At 33.0% G+C, this 10,937-nt stretch overlaps 1 protein-coding gene across 1 annotated transcript in view; it reads right to left on the reverse strand.

The window, feature by feature from the left end:
• The window catches only part of LOC135084246 (solute carrier family 41 member 1-like), a 79,664-nt gene extending 69,112 nt beyond the window's left edge, over window positions 1–10,552 (reverse strand). Inside the window, exon 1 of the mRNA XM_063979019.1 lies at window positions 10,302–10,552. The gene's annotated coding sequence lies outside the window, so the exon portion shown is untranslated. The remainder of the gene's footprint in view (window positions 1–10,301) is intronic.
• Window positions 10,553–10,937: the final 385 nt, after the last annotated feature.

The following is a 10,937-nucleotide window of genomic DNA, read 5'->3' on the forward strand; positions in this document are numbered from 1 at the left end:
TTTAACAATCCTAATAGTGGTTTATAATAGCCATAAATGAATTTACGAGTTCTAACGGTTGGTTTTACCACTAACCGTATCACTATTGGTGCCATTCATGACTAGCAATTACTTTTATGGCCTGTTTTGTTAAAAATCCTAATAATATTATATGCGAAAGTTTGTGAGGATGGATGTTTGTTACTCTTTACGCAAAAAGTACTGAACGGAATTAGATAAAACTTTACATTAATGATTGTTAACATATCAAAGAAATATTTTAAGTCTGAGAAAATTAAGAAAACATAAAAAGATAAACTCACATGGCCAAAACCGTGGGAAGTTACGTAGTTATTAATAAAAATAAGAATAAAAGTAGCTGCTCTACCTTGAACTGACGCAAAGTAAGGCTGGTAGCACCATCTTACTTTAACTTTAACAAACGTCAAAAGTCTGTCAAACTCCACACAAAAAACACCAGTTATGGTTAAAGTCACGGTTCAAATAAGTTGGTGCAACTCAGCCATAGACTAAGTAGGTATTTTGTGAAAATGCGCTATATTTTTATCCTATCGCACTACCTGTCCATAAATTACTGAATTAATTACGGAAATAGTTACGAAAGGATACTATAAAGTACCATTAAATGGCAAAGTGCACGGATTTTACCTCAATGCATTTGTTTGCATTTCCTGTAACAAGCAACAATAGCTCAAGTTCTATGAGACATTTCTTTTCATGTTCTTGTAGTTAGAACGTGCCTTCAATAGGACAAATATGATATAGAGATTTGTCACGTTTTCGGCTCATTTCGTGTTCTAATAATAGAACCACGGGTATTAGTTTTTCCGAACATAAAAAAATTGCAAGTAAAATAAATGACAAATTGACAAACTGAACGTTTCTAAAAATCTAAGTTATTAAAAAATAAATCCGTGACTCTATCCCCTGGTTTTACTTAAATTAATTAGTTTATTAGCAATAAGAATTAGTTTTTCTAACCATGTACAAAATATGCCCTTGTATATTACCACGAGAATTTTATTTCCCAAAAATAAATAAAACAGTTTTGTTTATTTGGTAAATAACTACTCTTAGTTAATTAGTTATCAAATGTATAAGACAAGTTATACGAATAAATCCAAAAAATTAAGCAAAGAAATTGCATGTTCTTCTTGTAGAACATCAGGAATCAAGAGGTTAATGAAATCGAATTCACTGTTTATGTGAACTAGAATTTAGTGGCATATAAAAGTCGCACAGTTCCGTATGAACCAATAACATGGGTAAAACCCCGTAATCGTGTTTCCCTTAGTGGAAATTGTTTGAAAACATCGACTAGGTATGGGAAAATATTGCGGGTACACTTAGCTTAAACATTCACACATTTCTCCATTTCTATAGTTAATGGTTTATAAGCGCAAGAAAATCAACAGTGACCAAGTTTCTTGCGCTGCTACTTCTCAGCACTGGCCCATTTATTGTCCTGAAGCAGTGCTAGTTATTAATACTGGGACATGTAAAAGTGCTTTTTAAAAGCCTATTTGCAAAAATAAATGAATTTTATGTTAACGAATAGAGCATTTTTATTCACAACGAAGATGCTCTTGGTCTGTGTCTTACTGCAGAAAATGATGATGGGGCGAAAGTGGAAGCGAGCTTCACCTTGAATCCTCAACCACAGAGGAACTGGCTATCTTACCACTGCCGGAACACTATGCTGTTAATATTGTAGCTATGGCGACAGTCTTAGGTAAGATAGTGGTAGCCAGACGGACTTAGAAGAAGCTCTATCAACAACCAAATCGAGCAGAAAATCTACCCCCACTGGGAATCTGAGAGACTCTGGGCCTGACTGAAGCACGTAGTCTTACCATTAGACTTAGTGGACTTCACATTCAATATAACTTCGAACTCCTCCTAAGTTCTTCTGATTAATTTCGTTGCGGGCCCAATAACAGTAACTTTCCCCCGGGACAAACTTGACCTTCACTAGTTGGGTTTGTATTGGTGATCAAGCTGTAGATCCTGGCTACACAGGAGTTGCAGCGGTGGGAACGAGAGGTGAGAATAGTCCCTGTTATGTAGAGAAACGACTCTACAAATGTTATATTTATTTTAAAGTTAGATAATTCGGTAATAAATGTGTCCATATAATAATACACCAGACTCATAATCCTCAAAAGTCTACAGTACCCTAATCTTCGATGATTTTATTAAAAAAATATATTGCCAATAAAGTGAAATGGCTTTTTTGTGAAATAAATAATAAGAACCAAATTCAAAGAACAATACTCGTAATAAAACAATAATGATTGATACAGGCGAATACTCATAAAATAATACGCATAAAATTATTTTTATCATGAATGAAATCATAGTTATTTATAGTCCGATTAACATTAGCTAATCTGCATTAAATCGTTTTCGATAATAAAGTTTTTGGATTATTGGTTGGAAATTTCTGCAACTGTTTATTGCCTGAAGATAATGCAATTTCCAATATCTTCTGTCAAACAGTAAATAGTTGCAGAAATCTACTTAGCGATAAAATTATGTATTTAACCTAAAAGTCAATCAATCCCAGTGAACTTGCTACCTAAGTATATCCCGTACAACTGGTACAACGATACGGTTAGATAGTTACACCTAGTACCTAAAGTACGGCCCTGTGAAGACCTTATGTATTTTACTTTACGCCCTTAAATTTTAATCCTACTTATTTCACGAATTAATCGATGGATGGATGTAAAAGTACGCTTAAACCACTGTACTGACATAGAGATGGTCAGTACCTCCCGGGGAAAAGTTTAGTAGTACCTACCCAGGGCAAAACAGGATAGTTTTTATCCCAGATGACGTATTTTTGTGACAGACAAAATTCACGTGATGAAAGCCAAAGACAAAAGCACTATTTTTAAGGAATATTTCAAGAGAGAAAGAAAGAAATAATTCTTATTGGCAAGTACCAGAAATAAAAACAATACAAATCAACATAAGAGTTGCTAATAGGGATGAAAAGACTCACACAGCTCACAGTCAGCGAAATAGGACCGTTCAGCAACCTTATGGTAAGGAACCCTAAAAATAAAGAAATTGTCATCGACTGCTTATCTTACCTCGTTAACTCATTCAGTTACATTTCATGTGATCTTGAACCGTCTTGATGGCAGTCATCACGTAATGAACGCAATTAGAAGTTATGCAATCATTGTATAAATGCATTAGCATTGATAATTAGGTCTATAGATGATACTTTGCAAAATAAAATTTTAAATTAACACCGTAGGAGTGACAGTTATTTTGATACTTTGTTAGTTAATTAATCACCTCTCACTACAGGCCTTATAACACACAGGCCACAGCGTGCTATGGAGAGGGCCATGCTCGGTTTTTTTTTACGAGATCGATTCAGAAATGAGGAGATCCGTAAACGAACTAAAGTCGCTGACATAGCCCGACGGATTAGCAAGCTGAAGTGGCAATGGGCAGGGCACATAGTACGCAGAACTGACGGCCGATGGGGCAGCAAGGTTCGTAGCGTGGGACGTCCACCCACAAGCTGGACTACCTTTATGATGACCAACGACATCATAAAGGTAGCAGGAAGGCGCTGGACGCAGACCGCTACCAACCGGGCAACATGGAAAGCATTGGGGGAGGCCTATTTTCAGCAGTGGACGTCCTATGGCTGAGATGATGATGATGATGATGAAGAATATTATAAGAAGATTTGGGGAAGCCTCTAGAAGAGTGTCCAGTTTAATTTCGGATTATGAATAATGTTTCGTTATCAATGTCTATATCACTGATAAACCTAACAAATAACGGATTTTCCCAATAATAAATTATTGATAGGTATAATATATGGGTATGATTAGTGTTCAGGATTTCCTAGAACTTGCATAAAAGCCAGGTGAGTAATATTTTACCTATAGTCTAAATATACATAACTCAAAGGTGACTGACTGACATAGTGATCTATCAACGCACAGCCCAAACCACTGGACGGATCGGGCTGAAATTTGGCATGCAGGTAGATGTTATGAAGTAGGCATCTACTAAGAAAGAATTTTACGAAACTCCACCCCTGTTAACATTGCTGTTATGGCGACAGGCGACAGGTAAGATGGTGGTAGGTAGCTAGCCTGGCGGACTTAGAATAAGCCCTACCACTACCACCAACCAAACCGAACAGAAAAATCTGCCCCCACTGGGAATCGAACCCGGGACCTCTGCGTCTGAAGCAGGTGGTCTTACCACTAGACCACAGAGGCGGTTAAATGTATATTTAACAAAATACATAGGTATTATACCGTTACATAGGTTTGTCCAGACACTATTGTTCTCTATAAAAATAAAATAAACGTATTTATTTATGACCTGAAACCTAAAATTAGTCAATACATAGAAAAAACAAAAGAACTTATAATTAGCATTTGTTTTGTTTCACAAGTGTTTTTACTTGAAATGCATGCGAAATGCACTTCTTATAGAAAGCTATTTTCTTTTGATGATTTAATTAGTGTAAAATATAAAATTGGAAACAATACCCATTTACGTAAGACGTTTATTTATTTATGTCAATTTATTATTATGATATTTGATGTTAAAGACACCTGACATGTTTGTTATATTCGCATATTCGGTCTTTCAACTCAATCGTAGGTATTCGTTCGTTCGTTCGTTTCAGCCGAAAGACATCCACTGCTGGACAAAGGCCTCCCCCAAGGATTTCCGTAGGTATTAATTTTAGAGAATATCGTGACATTTACAAACATTAATAGGCATAAGTACCTACGGTTTAAATATTGACAATGGGCACTAGATATCTGGCAAAATGATTGAAATTACTTAATACTGTAAGTACCTATGCTTACAGAATTTCAGTGTAAGTAGGTACATTCATTATTTACAACAGTCAAATTATTGACTGAAGGTAAATAAATATCGAATTCCAAACATTGATTTGTTATTGATACGTTATTTGTAAACTTAACTGATAATCATGCGTGACAAGTTATTTAAATAATAACAACTTTTCATAAACAAAATATTTACGAACCGTCTAATCTTAGGTATTCAAGGTAGAAACAGACCCAATTGATTTAAGCAAAAAAAGAATCTCCTTTTTTCGTCATCATTATTCTCAACTGTTACTAGCACAAACATGGATTTTTCTGGTCCGAAATAAATAAATTATTAATTATAATTATATTCTGAATTAAAGAAAAAAAAAACAACACCGAATTCTAGGTACATGCTAAAAAACTGCACCAACTAAAAAAAATAGTTAATTCAAGTTTTTTATCTTAGGTAAATGTACGTGTATAGTCTGATTTGCTTTTGTCTGCACTATTTCGACTAGATTAAAAGTAAAATAATACTTATTCGTAAATAGACACACTCGTATATAAATACATAAACAGACACAACATAACTCTATAAATGCTTCTGCTCATCATCATCATCATCATCATTATCATCACACTTAAAATGGACAAATCTGATTCTACCTTTAGATAGTTAATACAAAGCCTTTGTTATGTTCACGGTTTGGTTAGCAATTTCCTCAAAACAAAAGACAAACTTTTGTTTATGAATGCGTCTGCAATTTTGAATAACTTCCCACTCAGCTAATACTGTACAATGGCTATGTTTATGTATAAAAATACAGGGTGTCAAGTTGAGATAGGAGTTCGAATTACCGAATTACTCTATTTTAATTGGCACGCCATCGCGCCACTTTCTTCCGATATAATATGACCTAATTCTAACTCTCGTTCCCTTCACTGCAACTCGTGTACAGCCTCTACAGTTTGGCTTTTGTAAAAGAATTCGAAGTATGATTAGAAGATAATTATGTACCAGGTTTCCGACTCTTATGGTCACAAAATACAATTAATACACAAAATTACTCAAAATTGGCAGAAATAAATCTCAGTAAGAGGTCTTAACTCTCCAATCGGTTTATACAAATGCTGTTTTAATAGCTCTCTCTATTTCTACTACAGTTATAGATTTTTTTATAAAACCAAGCTAGTTTAATCTAGATACGACATACAAATGGCTTAGCCGCAACGAATTTATAAACCACAAAGCGAATGTGTGTTTAATGAGAAATAAATTATGTTGGTTTGTTATGAAACTCACTATTGTTGTATGCTAAAGAATATCGTGGAATATTTTTAGAATTTTTTTTACAAATGAGTTTTATAAAGTTGAAGGATTGAAGATACTTGATAATTTGATAACCGGACTATAAAGGTCATAGCACATTTATCTACCCGGAAAGGAATCAACACCACGAGGCGAGGCGTTTACGGTGCGTTGCAATAAGGAGTTTCATACAGAGAAAAAAATAAAAAGTTATAGGTTCGAATCTTGATGGGAGCTTTAACAACTTATGAATGAATTCAATTTTTCACAAAAAAATTAGGGGGTAGGTTGAAGGATAGAGACATAGAGATACTTATGCTGGGTTGCACCATCTTACTTTGTACTAGAAGTTAGAAACGCAGGTGTAAATTGGGTCACCCTCTATCAGAGGACTCAGTGGCATGCGATGCAAATTACTGCATACAAGCAATTAAATTCACTGCTTACCAAAAAATATTATAGCGCCTACCTCGAAAATAAAACTAAAGCACGCCACTGCCTCGAAACTTATAAATTATTACCTGTTTCAAGATTATCGAATAAGTTATAATAAAGTTCAATCACCAGACCTTATCTCATCCTAAATGTTTATTTATATTACGTACAGTCGGCGTCATAAATTACATATCTCACCAAAGGATTTAAACCTTATTCCTTTACAATAAGATTCAAAATCAATTTACGATTTTTTTATTTAGTTGAACCTAAAAGTAATAGTGTATTTGACGGTACCAAGTATAGTTTATTTGCAAAACCACTTGTTTAATAAATCGAAATCGGACACCGAATTAAATATACACTGATTAAAAAACGACCTAACATGTTGCTAAGCCGAACTGGTTATAACAAATGGTGTACAGTCGGAAACATCAGACTACACGTCGGTACAAAATCGCCCTTATCACCAGTACATAAGGTTTCATATTTTCCTTGATATCGATTAATATTTTGCAATAAATCAACGGTTTTATTAACTCCTTTTTTCACTTTTTTAAGTTGTATCAATATTTCATGCAGAAGACATTCTAAAACGAATTGATACAATTCTCAGTTTTATGGTTAAACTTATTCTTTTAATACATTTTATTTGGTTTTATTTCTTTTATAACGAATAAGGAAAAGTTTATTATTAGATTAGCGCAGGCGGTTTTTAGAGTTCCGTATTATGGTTCCCATTAAAAATTATTTCCCTGATGATCATAATTATCACATTTATATAATTTTAAAATAGGCACTATTCAATAGCGATACCTCACTTAACAAAGTGCGACAACTTAAAATTTTCATTTTTTTACAAAATTACGTCTGGTAGCCGCCTAACAAGGAATGGCTTTAGTAGTGACACTTGCAAAATTAACAGCTGATTCTTCATTGAGTAACTTTAACATTGAGAATCATTGAGTAACTTTTATTTATTTTATTTTATATTTATTTTATTTCAGGCACAGCTACAGAGAACAAACAATAACAATACAACACAATAACATAGCACAATATTAAGTCTGAACTGAAAAATAAAATTGACAAATTGACAGTTTTAGTATGAAAATGTTCGAAATAACAATTAAATTATAATCTTCAGATAAGAGTTCACCAAATTACCTAATTGAGGTAAGAACTATTAAAATTGATCACGAATGAACAAAACATAACGTACATAAAATATACGTTGAAAAACACATTACCCTTCTTTTGTGACGCGTCGGGTAATTAAAAGTACATTGTGGATAGTTATCATCATAGATAATTGCTATGATAACCTTTTCACTGAGAACTATCGTGCGCATTACACTATGAAATTAGTTAAATACTTCATAATATATTTATTTGTAATCAGTTAATTAGTAGGTATATTTATGTATAAATATTTATTCTAATGTTTGCCGAGTATTTGTTATTATTTAAATAACATATTTTCTAATTGTTTTGTTTTTAAGAGTTTACTAACTTCTAGCCTATAACCATACAAACCCATAAGGCACTGCTTAGTTACTTAGTAGACTTTATGCCCATTTTCACCATCAATCTCTAATTTTTAAGGGACCCCTATGAAAACAAAATTCCTGATAAATGTTACCATAGGGGACACTTAAAAATTAGGAGTTGATGGTGAAAACGGGTATTAAACTCTGACCAGAAGATCCTGGATTCGACTCCCAGAGGAAAATAACTTCCTTGTTTTTTATTGACGCGGTCAGAATCGAACCTAGAACCCTGTTTATGGTTATTCTCCATGCCATTGCACCATATCAATACGCAATAATTATTATTGGCCGATAAGATAAGTTCTATGCTGCAAATGTCACGTTATAGTGGCCGATAAATGTCAGCCTGACACAAATTATGATAATTATAATAAAACTAAGTTTAGAATATTTTAAAGAAGAAGATATTAGTCGAAACTTGTTATTATTATATTAATAAGCTGGCTCAAGAAAAATCTAAAAATTATTAACTAAGTCGAATCTGTTGGCACTCAGACTTCTTATTTTAAACTGGAAGGAATTAAAAGTTTAATCAGTAAGAATGTGATATTTGCATAATGAAAGCATTTCCATTTTGATGCGAATTGGTGCAATTTTGAGTTAACCCAATGATGCAGTGCAAGTTACGAATTTTTTTTTAATTATTTATAACTTGAAAAATCTGTATAAGGCGGGAATGAACCCACGACCTTCCGCTTGCCGGGCGACTACTGTTCCAAATTAGTTTGAGATGCAACTCTTAATGCTAAAAATTATATAACTATTTTTTTTTTAAGTTCGGATACTCAATAAAACTTGAGTCAAATCCGAAAATAATTGCTTGATATAAAAATATGTATCTGACATTCCTAAATATCAGTTGTATCTAAGAAAGAAAGAAAGAAAGAAAGAAAGAAAGAAAAATTATTTATTTGACAACTAAAAAGCACAAAAAACAACGAGGCGGAGAAAAAAAAAATGTTGCCAAAGAGGTCACCCACTCAGTATTATCTTGACAGTTGACATTTTACTGCCAAGTGCCAAGACACTGGTTTTCAGTGGGTGCCTTGTACGCAGGGGCAAAAAAAAAATATAATAAGATAAATTCAAATTAATTAAAATTCACATTGAAATAAAAATAAAAATAACAATTACAATAAAATTTTAAAAAAAAAGAACAATACAATAACTAAAATTTTAAATAAACATGTCCAAAAATATATAAAAATTAAAATTCACAATAAAATAAAAATTACAATAAGAATAAAATTAACAAAATTAACAAAAAAAAAAAAAAACAAAAAACAATACAATTAATTTCAAATAAACATGTCAAAATAAATTAAAATTCACATTAAAAAATAAAATACCAAATTAACGACACAGACAGGACAATAATAATTTTAATTAGACAAATGTAATAAATAATAATAATCATGAAAATAAATCAAAACAAAACAAAACGCCGCTTGGCTGCGGTCGAAGAACGCGGCCAAAGAGTCAGGTGACGGGCCGTGAATGAAGAAAAAATAATAAAAAAGTGACAAGATCTACAACTGATGCGATAAACAAGCATTGTTTATTTACAAATAAAAATATCATTCCTGTAAAAAACACTAGGTAGTTGTCACAAAAAGGCATATTTAAGTGATGTAGATTGCATTTCCATACAAAACCCAAGAATTCTCGTTTTGACAGCTCCTTAAGTTTGACAGCTGACTGAACAAGAATTTAATTACGAAGCATGTATGGAATAACTGATTTTATTTGCTTATTTACGATAATTTAACTACCTGCATATTTTGCTACGTGCCTGAAAGTTAAGATGGTGCGAAAAATGTTTATTGTTTAAAATTTTCAAACAATAACATAATCGTAAGCATTGAACTACGCTATTCTATCGGTAAGTTTATTGTCTCATATCTGTATGACTTAAAACGTCTTCAATAATTATTGAAGTATTATATTCTTTCTTAAAAGGACAATAACGGTTGTCTATAGGCACTTAAAAATTCAACAATACGTACTTTTATTGACGTAAACACTTACCTTCAGGACAAAATATGTAGGTAGGTATGCAGGCATATAAACTGGGTATTTATTTATTCATGCTATTTACCACTAACGACCATAACAATATTATCAACTGTAACAAAATTATAATGCAAATATGAAACAAATTATGTGAAAATAACTTACTTGCTTTCGTCCGTCCGCTGGATTTCTTAAATCTAATATCACAGGATTTTATTTGTATAAAAAAACAAAACACACACAAAGGACACTTTAAAAAAATATTTACACAAAAATATGTACACTGGCCAGTCAGTTTTTTGAAATTACATTCCCGTGCGTTCGATTTTTTTTACATTTTCGTTCGCGTTCCGTGTTCGAATCGCGTTCTGTTTTTGAATTTGACAAGTGCGTTCGTTCGCGCGCTCGCCGCCAGACTGCGGTTCAGGTAGTAATCCGTCGCTTATACCGCACGTCAGGTGGACAGTTCAATGAGTGATAATGATAACAGCTTGTCGCCAAGCTACCTATGGCTTAAGCAGATTTTTAAGGGTTGCCCCAACCGGTTACGGTCAATGCTCGCTCTGAGCCGTGGGAAAGTTTTTTGATTGATTTTTTTACGCGGAAGACTAGGGGAGGTTGCCGGTTTTTAGTTGATGTGAAATGAGCCGAGTTTGATCTTGTATGGGATTTTAATGGTGTTCATTAATTAATGACTTAGTCATTAATTTTTAGCAATTTATAGCTTTATACACAATAATCTCAAACTTTTTTTATGAAGTCTAAGTATATGGAATAGTTTTGTCGGTGCTGAGAAAACTG

This window comes from Ostrinia nubilalis, chromosome 25, assembly GCF_963855985.1.
Source record: "Ostrinia nubilalis chromosome 25, ilOstNubi1.1, whole genome shotgun sequence".
Lineage (NCBI taxonomy): Eukaryota > Metazoa > Arthropoda > Insecta > Lepidoptera > Crambidae > Ostrinia > Ostrinia nubilalis.